Consider the following 24,332-nt stretch of genomic DNA (forward strand, 5'->3'; position numbering starts at 1 on the left):
GTAGACTTTTTTTTCCTTGAAGGAAGAGTGTACCCATTGAAAGCAAATAGGCAAGTTTCATGGTGATAGAGAAATAGAATTTTACCCTCCTACAGTTGGCACATCAATTGAGGGAAGTGGCTGAAGAAACTGCCCTTCAGTCATGACAAAATATGAGGAAAAATGAGAAAAATGAATATATAAAAGTCTGGTGGTGGCCCAGGAGCATAAGAAAGATTCAAAGAATGTAAGAACTTGCATTTTCTTCAGTAAGGGACTGGAGAAGCAGAAGGGATTACAGTAGGGATGAACTCAAGCGGTGGTGATGTTGGTAGGTTAAGCAAAAGTGGAATTTGAAGTTCGGAGATCTGAAGAGGAATGTGTCTAGATTGCCCAGCAGTAGATTGTTCATGATCTACTTGCTGGTGTCCAACCACATCTTTAATGACCCATACCTTTTGGCATTTTTTAGAGAAGCACAGATGTGGATAATCTCTATTTCTTCAAATATTGTTGGATTGCAACTCCTATCAGGCTTAATTTACACAACAGGTTAAGAATGATAGGAATTGTAATCTAATGGCATCTCTGCTAGATCTACTTGCCACTTGTGGGGATTAGTTAATGGATTAGTAATCATTGGGATATACTCCCAGGGTTCAAGATGCATGGATACGACTACATGACTATATACTTGAATTCAGAAAAGGTTTCTAATATTTTAAGATGCTTACACAATATGACATTATACGAAAGAACACAAAATCAAAGGCACAGTATTTCGCAATCTGATAGTAAGCTTGAGTGGTTTTTTCTTAGTGTAGTCATAGATTTTTTTTTGTTTTATTCTGTGAAATGTAAATTGTGCTTTCAATTGCTGTATTAGCAAATTCTTTGTCCATACCCACTCTTTCTCAGTCCAGTGTTGAATTTCGGGTGCAACTTCTGACTAGTTGTTTGTCTTATTGTGATTCCTTCTGACTATACTTATATATGAGCAGATTGCATTGCTTTGGCTCATCCTGAGCGCCAGTCTCCTCTGTTAGAGATAATAACATTAGCATAATTTACAGGGCAGTTTAGAAAAAAATGTTGAAATGTTGAAATAATGTAGATAAGGCTCTTTAGGAATATAAATGCTGTGTAATATTAAGTTACTGCAATCTGGTATAGAATTTTGCAGCTTGTTCTTAATGACTCTAGCAAAGTAAGCGATAAGCATAATCACCTGGAAACTGATTATGACAGCTGGTACTGAATTTAATTAATAAATATGTGTGTATGTGTTTTCAAGTTACTTGTAGATTTATGGCAACCCCATAAATTTAATAGTGTTTTGTTTTGAAAGAAGATGGTTTTGCTAGTTATTTCATCTGAAACATGGCACCTATAGCACCTGGTATTAATTGATGGCATGCCATCCAAGGTACTAACCAGGGCTGACTCTGTTTAGCTTCCTAGAACAGATGGGATCTGGTGTCTTTAGGGTTTTTAGGTATATTCAGTTGGTTGGTTGTATCCACAGATTCAACCATCCACAGGTTGAAACTTCCCTCTGAAAAATAAATAAATCAGAAAACAAACAATGATTTTTTTTCCATTTTACATAAGGGTGCTATGTTCCTATACCATTATATATAATACGACTTGAATTTGATATCTACAGAAGGTGGGGTCTGGAACCAAACCCTAGTGAATACGGAGGGACCATTGCACTATACCTTGAAAATAAGATTGTTATTATTATTATTTTAAAAGCCCCCCCCCCCCACAAATATTTTGTTGGGAACACATATTTTATTTTTTGTATTTGAAAAAGGAGAGGTTTTTAGAAGTTGATAACTCAAAAATCTCAGTTAATGGGAAAATGTAAACTGTAGGTAATTTTTTTTGGCAAAGGTACAGAATCTAGCTAAAATTAATGCAAAATTTGAACTGAAGCCAGTCCCCCCCCCCCGCCCCCATGCCATCATGAAATCAACAACATTGATATTGTTACTATAGATTTGTTACTGTGCTGAACTTTCTATAGTTTTGTGTTGATGACATCACTTTATAATTTCTTTTAAAATGTAAATACTTGTCAGAATCTGTGGTTTGGGTTTTCCTTGAGTCTTCTTTATTCTAGATGTTACTTAGCTTTGAAGGCCACAGTGTAAACACATGTGTACTCTCCCTTCCTTTTTTGTTCATCTGAACAACCTGTTGTTCGCTGAGCACAATAAAACTACTTTGTGGCATGTTTTTCTCGGTAGGTTGCAATTGTAATTGTAAACCACTGGCAATTAAATGCACACATAGCTCCTGTTTGGAAGCCTGGTTTAGAAATATCAGGGCAAAAGTGAAAATTTCAAAAACTTAGACAAGAAGGAGGATGTTGTTGCATTTGCCTTAATGTGTGGAAGAAAAAAAACATCCTTAAAGACATCTTAATCATTAAGCTGTTGCCTGTATGTATAATTTTTACAGAATCACCGATATATGTCTTAGCAAGAAGGGAAGCAAAATATAGAGCAAAATGCTTTGCAAATTTACTGCATAGGAATCCCTGTCTTTTTAATATATTCCTTCCTTCCTGTAGCAGACTATGGTTTCCTATTTTTTTATGTACATAAGAGCTTCACTCCAAATATAACCACAGTGGAGTGAATGCTACAGAAATCCACACTCAAAAGCAGTAGCTCCTTGCACAGAAACTGCCACTTAATCATTTTCAGCCTTTCCTGCAATATTTTCAGTCAGGACTAGGAGAAGAGAGACATTACTTATTTGGCATTAAAAATTAACCTCTGTTTTGCTCTTGGCATTCATTATCTTAGTAAGAGTGCAGGCAAGCATAGGAGAATAAATTGTAGTTGCAAGCAGGTAATTTTTTTCAGATTTGAAAGAAAGTAAGGAAAGAAAGAGTTCCCCTGAAAGCTATTTTAGTTAACTTTTGGATTGCTAGGAAAAGTGAAGTTTCTGTGATCAGTTTCCCATAACATTTTTGTGTCCCCCATCGTTAAAATCTAATCCTTCTCCACCTAAAGAAACACAGTTTTCTGTAGCAACAGGATAACCTAGCAAGCTATAGGATTTCCGTGCATCTCCCTTATTCCCTAATATTTCACAGATTTTGTTTGGATTTGAATTTGTGTCCGGAGGCTGATGTAGAAAACGAAACATTGACATATATATCATATAACGATTTTATGTTAAGTATAATGATTTTCCTTCTTTTGGTCAGGAAGATGGTGGTTTCCCCAAGTAAGCTCCTTATTAACAGAGGTCAGCTGAATTGTGTCCTCATAATTGTAACTGATAGTTATGATGCATTCTTGGCAAAATAAATATTCACATTCAGTTGTTTTGACTCCAATCCTGTGATATGATTTTTAAAAATCCTGGATGCCAATAACAGTAAATGTAGCATAACATTTTTAGCTCTGTGTGTAATTTTTTTTTAAAAAAAACCCTCCAAGTGCTTTCTCAATCATGGAAAATATTGTTTATAGGAAACATCCTTAACCCTTTAGTTGATTTCTGTACTGCTTGAAATAATGCTCATTCAAATAAATTGTATGGAATGTGCATTCTACAAATGTACTGTTGACTAGTATTGCATATAGTTGCATGAAATATTGAGATAACCATCATTTTATCATTGCTTTTGCTTGCTGGATACCTTGTTCTAACCCCCATCCAGAAATGTGTGATTTCCTCCTAGTTCTGTTGTCAATCTTAAGCCATTCATTGGTGCCTTTTAATTTCTCTCAAGATATTTATGTTTTTAAGTAACATATTTGTAGGCTATATGTTTGTGAGTACCTTCCATAAGAAGAACGTTTCAGCAACTTGGAAAAAAGTAGATTACAGTTATTAATTTAAAAAAAGAATGCTAAATGTGTGGAACGATTCTCCTTTTATTTTTATATATGTCCACTCTTAAATCTGAGTATGGAAATTGTAAACTGTGTTACTTTTGTTAATATTCTTCTATTCGTTTATTTTGAAAGCCTCAGGTTTTCTCTCATAATAGTCTTACAAATCGTACGGAAGAACACAGAAAAAAAACATTAATGGAAAGCATTGTTTAGGTTCTTTTGCCCCCTCAGTTGAATAAATTACACATTATCCGAGTCTTTTAAAAATAGCAGTTTACTCTTTATATATATATGTATAGAGAGAGAGAGAGAGAGTGTGTGTCATAAGTCCAATTGAACCTAACAAGATTCCAATCAGACTTGTTTAAGATAGTTACCATAAAAGCTTTATGTCTGTTCACTTTACTTGTACATTTAGCCATTAAACCCCAAAGCAGGAGTTAGTTTTAAGTATTTTAAAGCTTAATGTGGATGGGGTTGAGAAGGGTAAAGATGGTGTTTAAGTGTTTATTGCATTAGCTGAAATTAACTGAGTTTTTCTTTTGCAAGTTATTGATTCATTTGCACTCAGACAATTCTGCTACCTAGGGAAGTTTTAATGAATAAATAATTGCCACCTATGGTTATCTGGTGTATATAACAAATAATAACAGTTCTCTAGACTAGTGATCAGCACCTGAAGACCCTCAGGGGAACCATCTGGCCCCCAACATAAAGTGGGGAGTGGTGTCTGGTGTCAATAGGACTTGGCAGAAGGTTGTTTGCAGGAGTGGGAGTTCAGATCTTGGTAATATCCCCCTTATTCCATTTCAGAGTCTCAAGAAAATTTCTTGTCATTGACCAGACATACATTGGGAAACTTTTGCAAATAAATAATAATCCCTTGGGTACCAAAATAAAAATATGGTGATTACGGTACAAGGAAGCATATGTTGTATACTACTTGGATTGTTAAAAATAGTATTTAAAAAATAGAATAGAAAAAAAATAAGCACAACCTGTTGGTATCACATAGCAACAGGCAGATAAGCACACACTGTAATCTGTTTTAATAACTCACCAAACTTCTTTTCTCCATAATTTGTGGCTGTAATGATACATTGCAAAATGAAATTTCAGGGCCGTATTGACATTTCATTCGGCATAACGTTATAATAGGATCTCTTTTTATAAAGCCCTTAAATCTGTTTTCTCTCTCTCTCTCTCTCTCCATTACTCCTTCCCCCTCCTCCCATGCTGATGCAAACAGACTTGCCTAAAGCAAGGGCAACCTCAACATTTCAAGGAGCGGCACAGTGAGAGTTGTAGATGTGTCTGCTGATATTTTAAGGCCCTATGGAGCAGAGAGGTGGTGATTTCTAGATTGCAGGAGTTAATTCGCTGTGACACACATGGCGGCAGCTTGTGTCGTGCGAGAAGTTGCAGACGGGGAGGGCAGAACTCAGAAAAAATTAACAAGAAGCTTAGACTAACAGTATTTTTTGATGTTATGTTTATAAGTGTTCAATTTGAGGATAATTCTTTGTAGTTTCACAGAAGGTGCTGGTGTTGCAACATCAGGACCCTGTATGTCAGTACCTCATTGGAAAATTGCACCCTCAGAGCATTCAGATTAATCAGCATAGTGGCGCAGGAGCTCAAAATGTCATAGACAGGGTTAGTCTTGGTTGTTTGGATAGCTGTAAACATTATCCACGGAGCTGCTGTTAAAAAAGATTCAGCTTCTGCAGCTAGAATTCTGGTTGATTCATTTAGGTGGAGCTCTATTACCAAATTAAGAAGGAAAAACACAGTGGCTCTCAATTTGCTGCCAGACAATATCTGGTGTAGATATCTGATGGAATTTTACTACCTTTCTTCTGAGTTAAGGTAATCTTTTTCTGGTTCTATTATTGAGAGAGAACAATTATGCCTATGCAAAATCAGGGACCTTCTTTATGCTGATACCCCATTTTTGCAATGCCTTCTCTTCGAAGGCACTGGATTCAAAATAATTCAGAGTTGATACTAGTTGTGTTTTCTTTGGAATCACTTTAAAGTGCTCTTCAGTAATTTGTAACCTGTAAATAGATTATATAGTTATTTTTATCATCACGTTCGACCATCTTTCTTTCTTTCTTTCTTTTTGAATGCTGGTTGTGTTGTCAAGCCTTTACATTAATATATTAATTAAATTTTATAGTAGAAATATGTTAGTCATTTTAACATTACAGCTATAGCAAGTTGTGATTTTTTGCAACTAAAGTAACTGGTTAGAAATTTTCTAAACAACAACTGAAAAAAGTCTGCAACTTGAGTCAAGGGGAGATGAAAGTCTATTTTGTCATTGTGCTATGTAGATTATGTAAATGGCTTCTGTGTTAAGGATCTCTTCACATGGAAACAAACTACTATTTTGTTTCCTGATGAGTTTGGAGAAAAGACTAACGAGTATAGTTTCGAGGAGTAATATTTTGCCATAGAAATAGGCTTCCAATTTTCTTACAAGTTTGAGCAGACAAGAGCAAATAGTACCTGCTCTATAATTTGTACATCACAGTGTATGGATTCCCCTTAGAACCGTATACCAGTGGGGGGGGGGGGGGGGTTATGTGCAACAGTGTGGTTCTGGTGTCATGAAAAAAAGGAAACCCCCTTTGGCTGAGATCCTATTACTCTTTTGTCACCAAGGACATTACTCAGTGTTTCATTGAGATGAATGGGAGTTCAGATCTTGGTAGTATCTCCCTTCATGGCCATTTTATTGCTGAACAAGAATCTGGGGGAGGGGAATCAGAAGTGTGTGGCTGTGTTGTTATAGTCAAATGTAGACCGAGGACATATCTTATCAAGATCTGGCAGTGGTCTGAGCAGACTGTATTATCGGCAGTGTCGGTCATTCCTCCCTTGACCCAAGTGATTGCTCTGTTTTGGAAAGAAATGCCCCAGGTATACCAATCAGAGTCCTTTCCTGGCCCTAAAAATGAAAACATGATTAGTAGTGTATTGTTGGCAGCAAGAGAAGAATGGTGAAGTCTTTCAGACCATGTGGAAATTTTGATGTGTGGATTACAAAGGTGTGCTTGTGATGCTACTACCCCTGCATATTTGGAAAGTGTGCACCATTCTTGTATACATCAAATGTCAAGAAATCACGTGTCTATAGAAAACATGAGTATACCAGCTTTTCTTCAGAATATTTTGACCTATTTTTTCAATTGCATAATTTTGTACTAGAACAAGTACAACCGATTTCTTAAATAGGTATGATTTCTTGTTATGACTACATTATGAAACCATTTTACAGATGAAATCATTGTACTCAGATGAGAACAGTTGTGGTTGATTAAAAATAATGAAAACTTCCTTTTGAGAGAGCAAAAAATAGAGAAAGCATGTGACATGTCTTTTATTCTAAAAGAAAGGTATCCACCTTTCTTTTTAGAATAAAAGTTGTGTCACATGTTTTCTCTATGTGACTCAAACACACATATGTGTGTTCAACATGGTTTTAGCATGGCCCTGTTATTAAGTAGTTTTAAAGTTCCTCTTGATACATCCTAGTTTGTGTAGGATTCAAGTCTATTTATGGGCCTCCATCTCAACATGGTGACATGTTTTGTCAGTTTAGTTTGAATGTGAAACAGTAATCTGAACATACCACTCACTGTACATCCTGATCTCAACTTGTTACATCACTGAAAATGATATTTGTGGAGTATTTATGATGAGAACAACCTGAGAACTCTCACCATGCAAGATCAAATCAAAATAAGAGAACTTTGAAGGAAAGACCAAATAAGATTCATATGATTTGCTCCTTGTCAAAAGTAACTTTTCACTACTTCAGTGTTTAATGCTTCTTTCATATGTAGGATGAGATGGCAAAAACTTGTGCTGGGAGAATAAAATCTATCGTTTCAGGCATAGGTATTTCACTAACATTTTTAATGATCAGTGGGAAATCTGCAGATGGAAAACTAGCATGACAGTGAATTAATCAAATTACATGTTTTTTTTCTTTGATATGCTTAAAAATTACTGAATTATTGCTTTAACAAGGCAGAAAATCTGAAAGTAATGACTGTTGTGTAAAGCTATGTACAGCCCATCCTACGTCATGATTCTTACTATCTCATCTTGCATGCATAGATATCTGAGATTCCTTAAGGTTACTCAAATATCATGTCATGGTGATAAACATGTGATAGGATGGTGAATATAACTTGGGACCAGGCCAGAACTATTATGACATATTTTTGTCCATCTCACCTATTCTCTCTTGTAACTTTTCCCTCATTTGTATCATTCTGTCCCCCCCCCCCTTTTTTTTTTTTACTAAAGCAAAAATGCTTTTAGATTTTGTAATATTTTGTGAAGATCCTGCAAGGTAGTAATAATATATTGCTGCCTCATGTGCTTTCTATTAGGCTGTTGAGCAATTCATTAGCCAAAAAACAGGCCCAGTTTTCTATTTCCTTGCCTTAAAATTATTTTATATATAAGAATTGATCAATACGATCCAGGAGAAAAGCTGAGAAATATATTGTACAAGTACATTCCTAGAATGGTTCCATGTCTCTAAAACTCCCTCATTGGTTTTGTCCTCCAAAATAGGTTAATCACAGCTGCTTAAAAAGCTATCTTATAACTACATTTCTGATTTTGTTCATCAACAAATTGTGTAGCATTATTACCTTCAGTGTTTTGATCTTATGTGGAATTGGATTACCAGTTGGTAGTGTTTAACAATGAAGTTATGTAGATCCATCAAAATTCTCTGGTCTGGGCTGCAGGTACAGGCAGTCCCCAAGGTATGGACAAGATAGGTTCTGTGGGGTTGTTCTTAAGTTGAATTTGTATGTAAGTCAGAACAGGTACATTTTTCAGTGTAACACCATCTATCGATCTCTATCTATCTATCTATCTATCCATCCACACACACACACACACACACACGCATACACATACACACAATGCTTTGGATAGCATAAGGAAGGGTTAACCCCCCTGCTGTCTAAACCCCTGTTCAGAAGATTTCATCTCACTTTCTGTCCCTATGATAATTGGATTTTGAAAAATTTGTGGAGACAAGGATTGCTGATAAAGTGTCAGTGAAGACCTCCTTTCCCCATGAAACTCTCTTAGGAGTGATTTTCCTTCTGATGGGTAGATTTCTCTCACTTCCTGTTGTCTCAGCCCTATTCTTAACTATGAGTTGTTTGGAATGTTTGTAAGTCGGATGTTTGTAAGTCGGGGACTGCCTGTATATGAACATTGGATTTTTTTTTTGTTTATTGGCAATATATTTTTTGGGTTGTGTCAATGTTTTGGTATCTTACAGCCCAGGACCAGAGTAAGATATTCCTGTAAAATAGTGCTCCAATCTCCTTAACTGCATGCATGTAGCACATATTCTTGCATACTTAATTTTATATATGAAAAGAGAATGTTGAGGATCGTAAATCAGAAAGGAAAACAATATGCATCTGATGCAGTCAGTAGTTTAATTAACTCTCGTGATGTAATTGATCAATTGCTGGGGGACTCAGAGAACTTGTTGAAGGTTTTTCATTAGGATATTTGCTCATTATTTAATAATATATATGGCTGAATAGCTCTTATCTTAATTTAACTTTAAAACATTACATTTAAATCTTGGTGGCCTAGATTAAGATGGTTTAACCATCTGGCATTGAGTACTCTTAGTGCAGGGTTTATATAAGGGTTTATATTATTGTGCAAAGGATGTTGGATAAATCAAAGTGAAGACCTCGGAGCACATTACTTGAATTTGCTATAGAATTGTACTAACTTCCAGTACTGTTGATTTGAATTGATTTCTTTAAATCTTTGTCTACAATAGAAAAATAATACTATATATACAAATGTTATATCTATATCTATATCTTTGCCACTGGGGTAGAATTGTGATTCAGGCTTGTCTTAAACAGTCTGCACAGCCTTGGTGCTCCAGTCTATGGTTATTTGTCTTCTGTGTTAAAAGGTTGAGGGATGTTTTTGAAGATTCATTAATACCTACCAATATAATATATGTACCTTATTAATTTGAAATGAGAAAGATAAGATTCCTTAGCAATTTTTAAAATTGTTAATGTGTATGGTTTGGGATGACCTTTGGTCACAAGCAGTTAAGTGCCAAGGTACAATTCCTTCTGTTAGTCTCAGGCCAGTTTAGATTGACTGCTCTTAATCTTCACCTTCTGTTGTATCTTCCAGGCTTGCAATGAAATAATCGGTCTCATCTCAATACTAGGCCAAGTATAGGTAAAATGTTTAGTAGAATTTTTCATTGGTTGATTTAGGCTCTGGATCAAGTGTGTCAACAGGAAACATGCAGTGTGTGTATATGTGTATATTTTCATAAGGTGTACAAAAAGAATAATGGGGAGATAAGGCATACTTTATTTTAAAGCTATTCAAAACTATGTTTAGGTCTAGATGTAAGTGTTGTGGTCATGGAAACAGAGGAATATCATGGGAATAATATACAAAATACTTTGCTCATAGTACGCAACTGAAACTATTTACTGGTGTCATTTATATTCATGTCACATAACTAATATTTCCTTTATATGTTTTTTTTTCTGTAGCCCCTTCAATGTGAAGATTTTTTCTTCTTTTTCATAGGGTCCATAGAAGTTACCTTTTCCTTGTTTTTGGCTTCTCTATTAAAGTCACTGGTGGCTTCAGTGTCAGTCGGGCAATTAATTTGCTCTTGGTTTTAATATGAACCTATTTCACTGATAGGGTTTAGCATGTTTCATAGTTCTTTAGAAGTTCATATTAAAATGAGAATTCAGTTAACTTCCCCATTGACATAAGAGCCACCTGATTAAAATCAGAGTTTACACTGCATATCTGAAAGGTATGCTAATACGTGATGATACAAATAGCTTTGTCTTATTTCAGTCAAAGAAGAACATTAAAAAAAATTAAGTATTCCAAATCGATAGTTAGATTTATAAGCATATTAAAGTTGACTAAATATGTGGTTTGAATGGACTTGACTGCTTCAGTATGCAATCATAAACCTACTATAATTTGTGGTTGTTCAAGTATTGCTTTTAGTGTTCTTCGGGAGAACTGATGAGAAAATACCTTGATATTGAAATGAATTGCCTTGTATGCCTCCCATTTTTTATGAAAAGGATACATGGAAGGCATATTATTTTCAGAAATCACAGTTTTATAATCCCAGAATTCCAATACTCGATAATCTCATATGATAACAGGGAGATGGATGGCAGTGTAACTTGCATTTTTGTACGTTGTATTTTGGGCTGGGGTGAAATGGATCATGAGGTCTATTGCGAGCTGATTTAAATGTGAATGGCACTTAGACATTGCCATCTTTCTGAATCTTGTACTGTTCTAGTTATCTGCAAGAAGAAACCATGAGGTTTTATTACATTTCTTAGTTTCTTACAGCACAGAAGTCTGTAAGATCCTGACATGAGTAAAACCCAAGCCATTTCCCCCACTCTGATTGCTGAAATGGTGTGGCTGCTCGTGTGTGTGTGTGTGTGTGTGTGTCAGGAGTGACTTGAAAAACTGCAAGTCGCTTCTGGTGTGAGAGAATTGGCCATCTGGAAGGGCATTGTCCAGGGGATGCCGAGATGTTTTACCATCCTGTGGGAGGCTTCTCTTATGTTGCCGCATGGGAAGCTGGGGCTGACAGACAGGAGCTCATCCTGCTCCCTGGATTGGAACCACTGACCAGTCCTGCTGGCACAAGGATTTAACTGAGTGTGCTACCGGGGGGTCCTACTGGTGACATTAAAGTAGGATCTCAGTGCACAATAAGCTATGTGACCGGTGAAATGACCCATTAGAGTTAATATTGTTATTGGGTCCCAAAGACATCACTAAAAGTGTGAGCTTGTGAATCTCCCAAAAGTTTTGTTAAGCTAGATGTTGCAGAATGGAAGAAACAGAGATGCCCTAAAACCATCTCGCCAGATTTAAAAGCCATAGGATCCTTATGAAAGTTCCAAGATTTGCAAGTCTCCGTCTTGGGATTTTAGTCTAACTATAGATCTATGAGCAAGATGATAGATCCTATGAGCAAGACTTTTCTGTTCCTTTCCCTTGTCTAAAACTTTGTAATGTCTACTTTGATTGGGGGTTTTGGATGATGTAAAAGGATGCATTCTTTAAAAGTGCGACTTTAGAGCTTTAATAACCTTATTGTTCAAACCTGATTTCTACCTGATCAAAGTACAGTATAATCTTCTGATCACTGTTCATCACATGAACACAACTGTATTATCAATCAAAGAATTGTATATGGCCATTGGATATTAATACTTATAATGCTTATCTGTAGCACCAGAATATAACCTGTTAGAAATGTTGTTATAGTGCTCAGTGACCTTAATCCTTAACATGTCTCCCTGGCTTTGAAGTGTTATTCCGTAACAGAAGCCCTTTCTCCCCAATACTAAGTCATCCAAGAATACACACACACACAGACTGCACATCAGAATAGTTTCTGATGTGTCAGTGTTGATCCAGTCAGCATTTGTTTAATTAGACTGGCCTAATGTATGTGAGAACTATCTAATGAAGAGGCAGCTTACCACTAATCACAGTGCAAGTACAGTAGTAGCTAATAAAATTTCAAAGCCTTCTGAAACTCTGTGCTAAGCTTATTTGATCTTAACTGGGCAGTCATTTATCTCTTATTAATTATTGGTAATCCCCAAGGCCTCTCATCTGTGGCATGGAAAGCGATACACTGCCTCAGGTAAATGTCTGGATTCGGCTTTGCACGTTGCTATATAAAGATAATGCAGCTCACATTTCATAGATATGTACTTTTGGAAATTAGGCTACTGATGTAATAAATCATCTGAGAAAAACATAGGTAATGCAAGTCCCTGTATATTTGCAGTGATGGCACCTGGACATGCTGAATTAAGCAGATTTTGAATGGGACCCGAACTCTGTTTGAGTGGGTAGAGGGCCTGTTGGAAGGATCTCAGAGGAAAGGTGAGTACTTCATTTTTATGTATTTTACTTGTAGCACTTTAGATCACCCAGTGAAATTGATTACTGATGGATTCAGAACAGGCAAAATATTGTAATTCATTGACAGATGTTCCAATGGTTATTAGATTTGGTGGCTTCCAAATGGGATTAGTATTAGATTGCTGTAGCTGTTAGTGGCAATGAGTTTATATAAAACTTCCACAATAATTGCCTTAGCTAGACACAAACAAGTTGTAGTAAGCTTCAGATTTATGGGCATCATCTCCTTTCCCTTTCATACATTAAATTTGGAGATTGTGATATGGGTAGAAAAACTTGAGGAATGATAACTTTCACAAGCAGGTATAAACATGAAGGGGAGAAATCAATAAGAAAAAGGGGAAGAATTCGACCAGAATTTTAGCATATGGTACAAGTGTGTTGGTTAACAAATCAAGTGTGTTGGTTAACAAACCAGATTCTGAAATCAGGTTGATCTGGGTTGGTTTGAAGTGAAGCAAACAGCTATGCTCTGACTTTGTCTCCTTTGTCATTGTGGCTTAACTCAGTCATCTTTGAATCTGAGTATAGGAAAGTTACTTTTTGGGACTATAGTCCTCAGAATCCCCATACCAAGCTGTCATATGAAAAGTAGTAATGCCTCACATGCTTTTTCAAGTCATTGATAGAAGGAAGACAAAATAATAACTTTCTGGGTTTGGATATAAGTTGCAAGAAACATCTGGAAGGATTTTGCTGGAAGCAGTCTACAGTGGTTCTGCCTCATTTCTCTCTCTCCATTTTCCAGTGTTTCCTTACTCCACATTGTTGTGAGTGAGGTGGTTGTGTCCTGTTGTTCCACTTAGTTCTGTTGCTGGTGTTTCCTTTTACTTGGTTACTTTTCGGGGGAAGATGAAAACAATCTATTTTCTTGAGCTAGGTTGGTAATTCCTGCTCTAGCTTCACGGTTTTTTGTGGGTTGGGGCTTCCTGGATATCATAGTTTTTTTAACTGCTCTCTAATGGTTTTTCTTTCACTGCGGTGCGGCAGTTGGTTAATGTGTACTTTCTACACATTTGTAAGATTTTTTGTTAGGCATGTGTAGAGTGTAATGTGCTCCTCTTTTATAAATACATTTAGCCTGTCTATACAGCTCTCCTTTCCCACAAGTATTTAGGGAGACATACTTTTGGTTAATAACGTGAAGGGAGAGAAATGATGGCAGTGAAACTCCAGTAATGCTGTTCATGCTGAAAAGGATCTGGTGTATATTCTTCCTTCCCAATATGCTGCCATTCTTTGAGCCATGATTGTTTAATGTTATAATGTGAAAAGAAGTGGCTTGGGGGGGGGGGGAGAAGACAGAGAGGAAGGGATTGAATGTTTAGGCTAAATAAGGAACGCACTTGATAGAAATAGTGGGCACTGCTGAAGAGGGTGGCGGTTGCCATCTGGTCTGTGTTTACTAATGAAACATCAGTTTTCCTGGCTGCTAAATATGTTCAGTGCCCTTTTCATCGCAGGATTGAGTAACTGAACAAACACATGTCAGTTTAAATTGTAAGTTCCTCTGGTGCAGGGGTCTGTCCCTTTTTTTCTCCGTATAAAATTCGGTAAAGCAATAAACCCTGTTTGGTCGAAGAAGGCATAGAAGCCCATGTAAAGGGGTAAAGGGCTGCATGTGTCCCGGATCTGAATTTGCAGCTCCTATAAATCTATAAATAAGCAAGATATGAGTAAGGGGCTTCAACTTGTGGCTGTGTAAATGTTTACATCAAGTGTGAGTACTGTATGTGTGAACAAACTCCTTGCAAAAAAAATCCTTTTATATCTTGCACTCAATGGAATGGCATTTATAAAACCTGCTTGGGTATAACATTTAAACAATGCTCACATTTGGTTGTGCATATCCAAGTTACAGTTGAACTATAGTCACTGCTTCTTGTCCTTTTTTTTTGCATGGTCTTGTCCAAAATTGTCAGTCTGGATTTCTATTCTTGATTACCTGCATGTTGCTTCTGTATCAACAGTCTGCTAACTTTCCTACTTGGTAAAATAATCCAATTTCAATTTAGGGTCAATAAAATATTATAAATCAAATTTAGTTTTTAAAAGCATATGTTTGCCTTTTTTCCAGAAACAATTTGTTGTGGATTCTTTCATTTAGTACTTAAGTAGCAATGCTGTTTTTCAAAATTGAATTTGTCAGGATTCTGAAGAAAGTGTGAATGCATATGTGTGCTTACAGAAAAAATCTTGTTCTCTTTCCTTGTTTTTTCCCATTTGTGTATTGTTAAAATCAGACAACTTTGGAGTGTTGACACATTTTCAGTTGGAAAGTGTAAATAAAACAAGTGTGTTGAATAACTTGAAATCAAAAGGCAAGGACAACCCCTTCATATGGCACAGCAGTACAAATCCGTTGTGGATTCTTTCATTATCTATCACTTTTTAAGTTTGAATTTCCTTTAAGGAAAATCTTGGAGGCTTGTCTGTATTTTAACGTCATGCTAACTTACTTACCAGGCTAAATAGCAAATGTTGGTAGTGACTGGCCCAAAGTCACTTAGTAAGGTACTTGGCTGGAATCGGACTGGATTGTTCACTGTGTGCTGGATCCAGATCCTTCCCACTCTCGCTCTCCCCCCCCCCCCATTAAATAGGAAACAGTTTGTGGTCAGTCATTATACTTAATCATGGGCATAATTAATTACTTGTATGTTTGTCTCTGGTGGAGGGGGCAGGGTGACGCTTAAACAAACTGGCCAAACAAAATTCCCGATATTACAATTTGCGACATGATGCTTGGTTCACAACACCTTCCAGTCTGGTGGGATGCTGATGGTTATAGGCAATTTGTTGGATAGAAAACAGTTGCGTTTTGCCAACACTTCCCGGTAAATGCTTAGCTACCAAGCGGTGTTTATTCAAAGCAACTTACATTGGGGCATGTAGTTGCTAAGGGGCTAAATCTGTGTGTTTTAAAGAGAAGCCTGGCAGAATGCCTGACCGTAAAACTCTGAACTGCCTCCTTTGTAGCTTCATTCACTCATTTCCTTGCTGTGAATGAACAAAGATATGTGTGAGGATGCTGTTTGAGATGGTCTCTTTGGATCTTTAGGATGCAGAGAATTGGTACAGAAGCTGTGACTCACTTGGAAAATTAGATACTCTCTGGGAATGTTAAAAGGAAGCTAGGAAGGAAGGTTCTTCATTGTGGCAATAATTGTGATGTGAGAAAAAGTTTAAAACATATAATCTTTCTTAGTCTGATTAAGAGAATTCCTTGCCTTTGGCAGGCTATTCGAAAAGGTGTGTGGATATATACATGCTGTGTATAGTTAGCATCCTGTTTTTGAATATTTCATTTTATGAATAGTTATAAGCTAATTCAGTATTTCTAATTTATTGATGTGCCGATTTTCTTCATGTAGTGAAATGACCTTGACCACCCACTTGCAGTCTGCCATGGTATATGGCCCAAGGATTCAACCAACACATTCTGCCATCTTGTCTTGTCTAACTTGTAGAACAGCATTCCATCCACTGTCCACACTCCTCATAAAATTTGCCTCTCCTGCATCCTTGAGCATAGCCTCTTTGCGTGACAAGGCTAGATATTAAATATACAGACACATGAATGAAATGGGGCAGGCAAACTAATGGCTGGGGGGAATGACATCCTCCTTTCTTAAGTGGCAACTAATCTAGGCAATACTGTCCACAGACACCAGAATTGTTTCCATACCTTTCCAACATCGTACACAGAATAGTGAGATTGGCACTCATCTGCTTGTCACGAGCCTGCTTTTGGTTAGGGATAGTTGGCTATGGTATAATCTCAAATGCAGTGTCCGAAAGAAGTTGGATGGGGCCTGTTTTTTGTCTATTTCCCAGACCAATGTTGACAAGTTCATCAGAACAAAGTCAGAACAATATAAGGTAAGGACAGGAGCATAGGGAGTGTGATGGAAATCACAGTTGTCAGTATTCTCCATTGCAAGTAGAAAACCGGTCTAATATTGAGATGAGATCAGAATCTTTATTCTTGATGAATTAATTGCCTAGTTGATCCTTTTCTTGAAGCAGAAATAAAAAATTCCATGTCTCGCCTATATGGCCCATCATCTAAGGAGTGTCCTCCTTGATTCTGATGCATGCAAAGATGGGATTACTCTGGCAGAATGGTTGCCATTGAAACTGGGTCAGCATCACTGGAGTGAATGTCCTTGGTTAAATGTTGGGGCTCCAGTGTCCTGGAATGCATATATGGGAACTTCGACATTTTTCTAAAAAAAACCCCCAAAAGCCAGATGTTCCCTGTAAGGCAAATTAGAAGCAGTGACTTATTGAGATTGTAAATTTCTACTCTTTAGTGTTGCCTTTTTTGCAACAGCTGTTTCTGAGTCTCCAGGTTTTTCCAGGCCAGAGTTGAACTTCAGAGCTGTTCAGTTGTGTAAAGATAGACTGTCTGCATTCTCTCTTTCTTTTTCTCTTGTGTTTTGTCAATCTGTGGAAGAACTGGTTGAAGCTTTGCCCTGCACAGAAACCCTTTTGTATCTCTTTTTTATCTAGCCAATTTAGTAATAAAACAGAGCATGTGCGTATTCAGTTCATATAACCCTTATCTCTTATAAAGTCTCCATGAGAGTAAGTAATTGACTGCACTTGGCTCTGGTACAGTAGAAGAAAGCTATTTGATCAGTGAATGCTTTTGTATGCTCATCGAAGGGGGACGTTATGGGAATATATAGGGACATGTTAGAGTTAATCCTTGCGGTTCTGTCTTTCTTTTTTCCCTATCCTATTTACACTACTTAGCAAGCCTTTTGAAACTTTGCAGAGGCTTGGAAGGGGAGGGAAACAACGTGTTGGTATGTATGTTTCAGAGAGCAGCAACCGACTTTTGCTTGGTTAGGGCTTAAGACAGACCAAAGAACTTGCCATACACCCATCTGGTGTCCTTTTGTTCGCTATTTGAGTTTTAAATCCATCTCCTGAATTCGTATAAACTTTCTGTGTGATGTTTTGGGGGAGGAGGTGTTGCTCTTCTATGAACAGGGAAAATAAGTAAAATCAAAACCTTCCGATTTGAGGAGATCACCTTCATCTCAATAATAGGTGAATAATTTCTCCTGTAATTGTTTTTTGCGTGTGATCTTAGATGTTCTCTCTATCAAGAATTTGGGGCAATTCACTCCCTCTCTCTTTTCTGTTTGATTTAGTGAAACAATTTCTTTGCTCATTCCTTTTTGTGATGTGCTCATGACTGAGTCTTGTTTGTATTCACATGGACCCTTATGCCTAATGAAGCTTTAATATGTGTTGATCTGCAGCTGACTGTATTTCAGGAACTGCTACAAAACATTTTTTTATTTCCCCCCCCCTCTGTTCTGTTATCCAGTGTGCAGGAAGTACTCGGAGGTTGCTCCTTCATGCCTCATCCTGCCTCCACTGACATTGGAATAGGCATGTTATGAGGGGATGGAAGTTGAAAGTTGTAGATGAAAACAGATGTTCGATATGTGGAGGAGACCAAGTACCTTTGTCTTACTTAATGGAGATTCATAGTACCTCATACTGTTCTAAGATCAATTAAAGATGAAAATGACAGGATCCCCATCCTGTATGCTGTCTGGCAACTCAAAGACAGGGAAAATCTCAGAGAGATAGTGGAGATAGTGGAGAGCCAAAGAAATCATGGGTTCAGATTTTAAGGCAGTTTACTCTGTGCCATTGAGGCTTATATCATACTAAGTGTGTTTACATGAAGACTTCCAAGGCTTAGACTCGTATCCTGTGAGTAAATTATTTTAAAATCAGCGAAACCTGTTTCCAATTATGTGTGTCACCTGTTTCCTATGGCACACATAAGATTAATGTACAGAAAGTTCTGTACTTGTAGCCAGTGATCAAACAAACCATTATTAAGGTATATTGCTGCTATTTGTAAGCTTCTGAATGACTCAGGATCCGGTTATCTTCCTTTTTGCACATAGCCTTTATGGGCTGTATGTTTTGGGTACCATGCCACAACTCACAGAGTTCAGTGAAAAAATGGAGGTGAACCTTTTCCACTGTGATTCCCACTATGCGATGTGACTACTTTATTGTGTTCAGGCATGCAGTTAGCATGAAACAATTTAATCAATTTTGTTTTTCTGGACATTTTTGATTGCTAATAATGACAGTTGTTTTAGTTATCTTGAAAATATTTTACTACTTCTATTGATTGGTTTTATTATCCTTTTTAATGAGTTTATTTTCCATGTTTTTTTAAAAAAGAAAAAGCAATATATAAATTAAATTTTAATGCTGAATTTGTTTTAATTGGAAAAAAAATGAATGATTTCTGAGGAATTTGATCATTTCAATTTCTTGGTTTAAATACATTTCGTGATGAGTTTACTTTCTAGTTTTGTTTAAGAAAAAGAAGGCAATATAAAAATTAAGTCAATAAATATGTTAACATGATGTTGAATGCTGTTTGTTACAGGAATTTCATCATGCTATAATTCCAGATTTGGTCTTATTAAATTTCCTTGGAGATTATTTTTTTTCTACACCCACATTGGCTAAAGTTGGTCTTGTTGTCCTGGTTAACTCTGATTCCAATATTATGTCTTTTCTTTCAAAGAAAAATATCAAACAGTAAAGCAAGTTTAAAAAAGTGGTGAAATACATTTTTTCAAAGGGGCCAGTATATTGTCTGTGAGCTACCCTAAAGTAATTGAACTGGTATAGCTGATGGAGGAGAATATCCACGAAAGAAGTCAAGTCCTGGAGAAATAGGCTGCTCACAGTTGACAGATTTTGTTTGTCTTCCCTTACTGCATCACCATGGAAAAAAATCAATTACTAGTGCAGGAAATCAGCAGCTTTCTGGCCTATGACTTCCAATATGGGGTTGGGTCTAGCATTTGTTTTGCAACAAACACACAAGAAATCAAGGAAAATTGTTATGATATATATTTTTGTGAGCGACAGTTTTATTCATCTGATGGAAAACCTCAATAAATAATCAAAGTTGGTTGAGTTGGAGCTCTGCACCTCTTGTCAATTATTGAGGCTATTGAAGCATGGAGCATAAAAACTAAGTTTGGTAGTCTTGAAATAGTGAACTGTAGCAGAAGCATTGATTTTTTCCATTTTTAGGTAGGATACACAAAGTTTCTGTTTAGCAATACCTCTGCTGTAGAACATGCTTTGTAGGGAAAGCTAGTTTGCTTCTCTTATTATTGGCCTTCAGACAGCTGGTGAGAATGATAGTATTCTGTGTTTTTACTGACTAAGGCCATTATGATTTTAGAAGCTTCTTCTGTTTCATTGTTGCGTATTCTAGCAGTTTTTGCTTAATAATACTGCATTTTATTGTTTGTGTGGTTTTATTGTAAATTGCTTTGAGCATTTGTTGAGTGGAGAGGTGATCAGAAATATGTTAAATACATAAAAACAACAGTTAGAAATAGAAACACAAAATATGTGTATTAAAGAAAATAAAAAATAAATGTGTTTATTATTCACAAGTCAATCATTAACTCATGAGCTTTAATGCAGTCTTATACATGAATCCACAAAGATTACTAGTCTGTTGTTATTATTCTACTTGGCAGCAGGTGTTGGGGTGTACACAGTGTTTCACCATGCCTAGTATTTAAAAAACTGTATTATAAAGAGCCCATTAGATTTTGTTTTAACCTGGGTGCCCTTAACTCCTCCTGCTCAATTTCCTTCACTGATCTGCATTAAATTCTCAGTTACCTGGGGAAACCATACATCCTGTAATAGAAGAATCCCATATTGATGCTTGCAAATGAAGTTGCCTTTCCATAGCCATGGATCATGTATCCACAGATCCAACCACTGCTTGAAAATATTTTTTTTAAATTCCAAAAGGAAAGCTTGATTTTGCCTTTTTATTTAAGGGACGTCATTTTACTATGTCCTTGTATATAATGAAATGTGAGCATCCACAGATTTTGGTAGCTGGTCTGTAGGTGGGTCCTGAATCCCTGGTGAATACCAAGGCCCCACGTTAAAGGTGTTACCCTATTTTAAAAAAACAAAAACAAATCACAAATGATTAAAAATATAATCACAGTATTTTACTAATTAAACACTGACAATGTTGTTTTCAATTAATAGTAATGCTCCTCGTCACTTTAACTGCAGCCCATTTTTAGTCATGCTAAAAATAATGCTTACAAATCTGGCAACTAAACAAGTTCATTTGATCAAGTTGTTTCTTCATGATTCAGTGTCTATAATTCAGTTTTCTTTTTGACATCAGCATATTAAGCATTGACAGTAATGTTCCTAAGTGCAGGATGTTTTTTTGTTTTGTTTCTTAAAATTCAGTAGACTGTAACCCTATCCAGATATAGGGAGCCAACAGAGAAGAACACAGATTTGGAAAAATGGCAGACTAGGGAAGTTGAGTTACAGGCAATATTATAGAAGCTGATGGAGGAAGAACATGTTCAGAAGTTACACATTGTGAAGTCCTTTCTTTGACATAAAGTTTGCATTGTGCTGAAGAAAACAATATTTGTTGCTTATATTAAGTAATATCTGAAATAAGTAGTATACTGCTGTTACTAAGATTTTGGTCACTATTACTTTTGCTGGCCAACTTCTGTTTTTACATCTTTTGTCAACATTTGCTCCTTTGTTCAGAGGTTATGGGATATGGAATTCAACAATATAAAGAGTGCCACAGGTTTCTCATTCCCTCTATAGAGCAAGGAAAGAAGCAAAAGGATAAAACAATTGGCTAATTGCAAGCTTGGTACCTTACTATGAATCAGCAGTTTGAAACTGGAAATTGCTCAGTAAGGAGAGGCAGTTTGCCAATCTATTGTTCACTAGTGGCAGCTACTGAACAGTTGAAAGCTAGACAAAGTATTTCTGTTCTTTTCTAAAAATGTCCATGCTGTTAATAATCTTTCAACAACCTACAGTTGAAACAGAGTATGCTTGGAAGTTGAAGCCTGATGGCTAGCTGGTGGTAGATTTGGTTCTGGTTGCACAGCAACAGGTGTAACAAAAGGGTTTATTTTTCATCATAGAATTATGATTTAAGAAGTAGATTAACCCCTCTTGGTTTCCAAAACCCATGTTGTGTTTTGTTTGGGGAGGAAGGATTGAAGAAATACTTGTACACTTTGCTGTGACTGTCTTTTTTTTAAAAACAAAAATCTATGTGGATATTTACTGTACCATCCACAGAGTAACATCATCATGAGATGCCATAGAGATATTATTGCTCCTTTTACTGCCTTCTGAATGATGAAAAGAGGTAAGAACATAGCAACTGGCTGTAATGCTTATGGTGATTTCCTTTTTTCATTTTTTATTTGTTTTAGACTTTCAAGTGTTCATAACCTCAGATCTGCACTCCCTTTAAAGCTAAAATTCCATGTAGTGGATTGTATATTTGTGGTTGAATAACAGAGGCACAGCCTTTATTTAAAGCTATGGTGAGCTCAGTTGTTTGAAAGGGACTGCAGCAGTCTTTCCAGAGAGTTCCCTTCTGTGGTTACCAGATGTCCTGTACTGTAAAAGATGTTGCTGATTTTAAAGGAGTGTTCTCAATCCAGGCTATTATAGCTGAACAGGACATAACATATGCCAGTTGTTTGAGTTTGGATCCGTGTGGAACAGAGATCGTATCTTTGCAGAACTCTTTTCCGAAAGCGGGAAAGTGCATTTCTCTATGAAATCACAGTTTCCCATAAGAGGCAGACTGCCAAACGAATTGTCCCTTCCCAAAAGAAACTGTACCCTATCTTTTGAGTGAATTGTTGACATGGGGAGAGGTGAGGGGAAGCCAAACCATCTTCTTTTCCTTAGGCTTTTTGCTTCCTTGGAATCCCTCCAAGCCAACATTAAAGAATAATTCATGGAGACATGCCTTGTAGCTGTTTGTCTTTCTGCATGTATGTAGGTTTTATTGTTGCAGACAGAAGTCTAAGCTGCATTAAAAGGTGGCTCCTGAAAATGAAATTCATATGGAAATGAATAGTCTTCTTATAGGTAGGTAGTAACTGCACAAGGAATATTTAGCTTTCATGAATGCTGACCTTTACAAGTGCATGTGGAAATCAATTGTTGGCCTATTAGAGTAAAAGGTAGCAGTTCTGAAAACTGAGGTCTGAACACAAGAAGTCATTTGCTCTAATCATGTAAGAAATTAAACTGCCTGACACACCAGCCAATCTTATTGCATATTTACTCAAAGGTGAAGTTGAGTTCCAAGAGATTTGCTCTCAGGAAAATGCATAAAAGCACTACACAGATGAGGACTTCTGAGAAATCTTTTGGTTCTGTTCAGACTGTTCTTGCATGCTTGTCTCCTTTCTTGCTATTTATCAGATTTGGGATCATATTTGCAGGTAGATCCACACAAAGTTTATGAACTCTGCAGCATTTCTAAAAAATTTCATGCATCTCTTTTTTTCTCACTTGAGAAGCTGAAAGCAGATAACTTGTAAAAATGTAATTATACTCCATTGCAACTAGAGATGGGAAGGCCTGGAAAAAAACTTGAAAATTGGGGGGGGGGGGGGACAACCCTCTCGTGTCCCCCATTTTTTCTATTCCCCCTCCCAGGCCTTCCCATCTCTAATTAAAACACAAGTAGACGAACAGTTAGGGGGAAGATGGTAAGAAACCTGCGCCAAAAGATAATTTTTAAAACTTGGTTATGAGTGTTCAGTTATCTACTGGGTTACATCAGTTGAAGGGCTTTAAAGGAAATTACACCACCTGAATGTAAGATACATTACCTCTATAATACAATGTAGAACATTATCTAATTCCGTTGACAAATAGAAGCTTGTGGAACAGTTGAAATTTGAGAGAAGTGTGGCTGAGGTACGGAAAAGTAGTATGCCTTCTCATTCTAAGGTCATGTCCTCATTGACAGCACAAGTGTTTTGCACCAGGCTCAGAAATTCCGTACTAAATTCCATATGAAACTTCATAATTTTCAACTCCTCATTTTATCTTCACATTCTCTTATCCTGTAAGGTAATCAAGGTGAGAGTGACTGTCTCAAGTTTCATGTCCAGATAGATATTATGGGATCGTCCCTGACCTGGGCTACATATTACACCAAGTTAATAAGGACTTCAAGATTGCAGTGAACACTGTGAATTGTACCTGGAAACAAACTGGATATGAGCAAAGTTGATATAACAGCATGTTTGTCATAAGTCAAAAAGCAGAAATTATACTTTACACTGTTCAAAGGGGAGGCCCTATAGGAAATGTTATAATAACCCAACCATAATTTGATTTCTTTGTTTAGTTAAGAGACAACTTGTGAATTATTGGGCATCGAATTGTGCCTTTTGTAAGCCGCCCTGAGTCCCCCCTAGGGGGTTGAGAAGGGCGGGGTAGAAGCACTCCAAATAAAATAAATTAACTCATTCTTGCCTTAGGTTATTTGTTACATTGCTAAGTATAGATTTTTTTTTGAAATTGTGTACTTTTTTGAATCATCATCAATTTACA

At 36.7% G+C, this 24,332-nt stretch overlaps 1 protein-coding gene across 7 annotated transcripts in view; it reads left to right on the top strand.

Moving 5' to 3' along the window:
• Positions 1-24,332, top strand: part of TRPS1 (transcriptional repressor GATA binding 1) — a 256,723-nt gene that overhangs the window by 14,563 nt on the left and 217,828 nt on the right. For 5 of the 7 annotated variants that reach the window (XM_067467317.1, XM_067467320.1, XM_067467321.1 and 2 more), the window contains exon 2: positions 12,739-12,836. The exons of the other annotated variants lie outside the window; for them this stretch is intronic. The gene's annotated coding sequence lies outside the window, so the exon portion shown is untranslated. The remainder of the gene's footprint in view (positions 1-12,738; positions 12,837-24,332) is intronic. 7 annotated transcript variants of the gene reach the window in all.

Source organism: Anolis sagrei, chromosome 4 (assembly GCF_037176765.1).
Source record: "Anolis sagrei isolate rAnoSag1 chromosome 4, rAnoSag1.mat, whole genome shotgun sequence".
Taxonomy (NCBI): Eukaryota; Metazoa; Chordata; class Lepidosauria; order Squamata; family Dactyloidae; genus Anolis; species Anolis sagrei.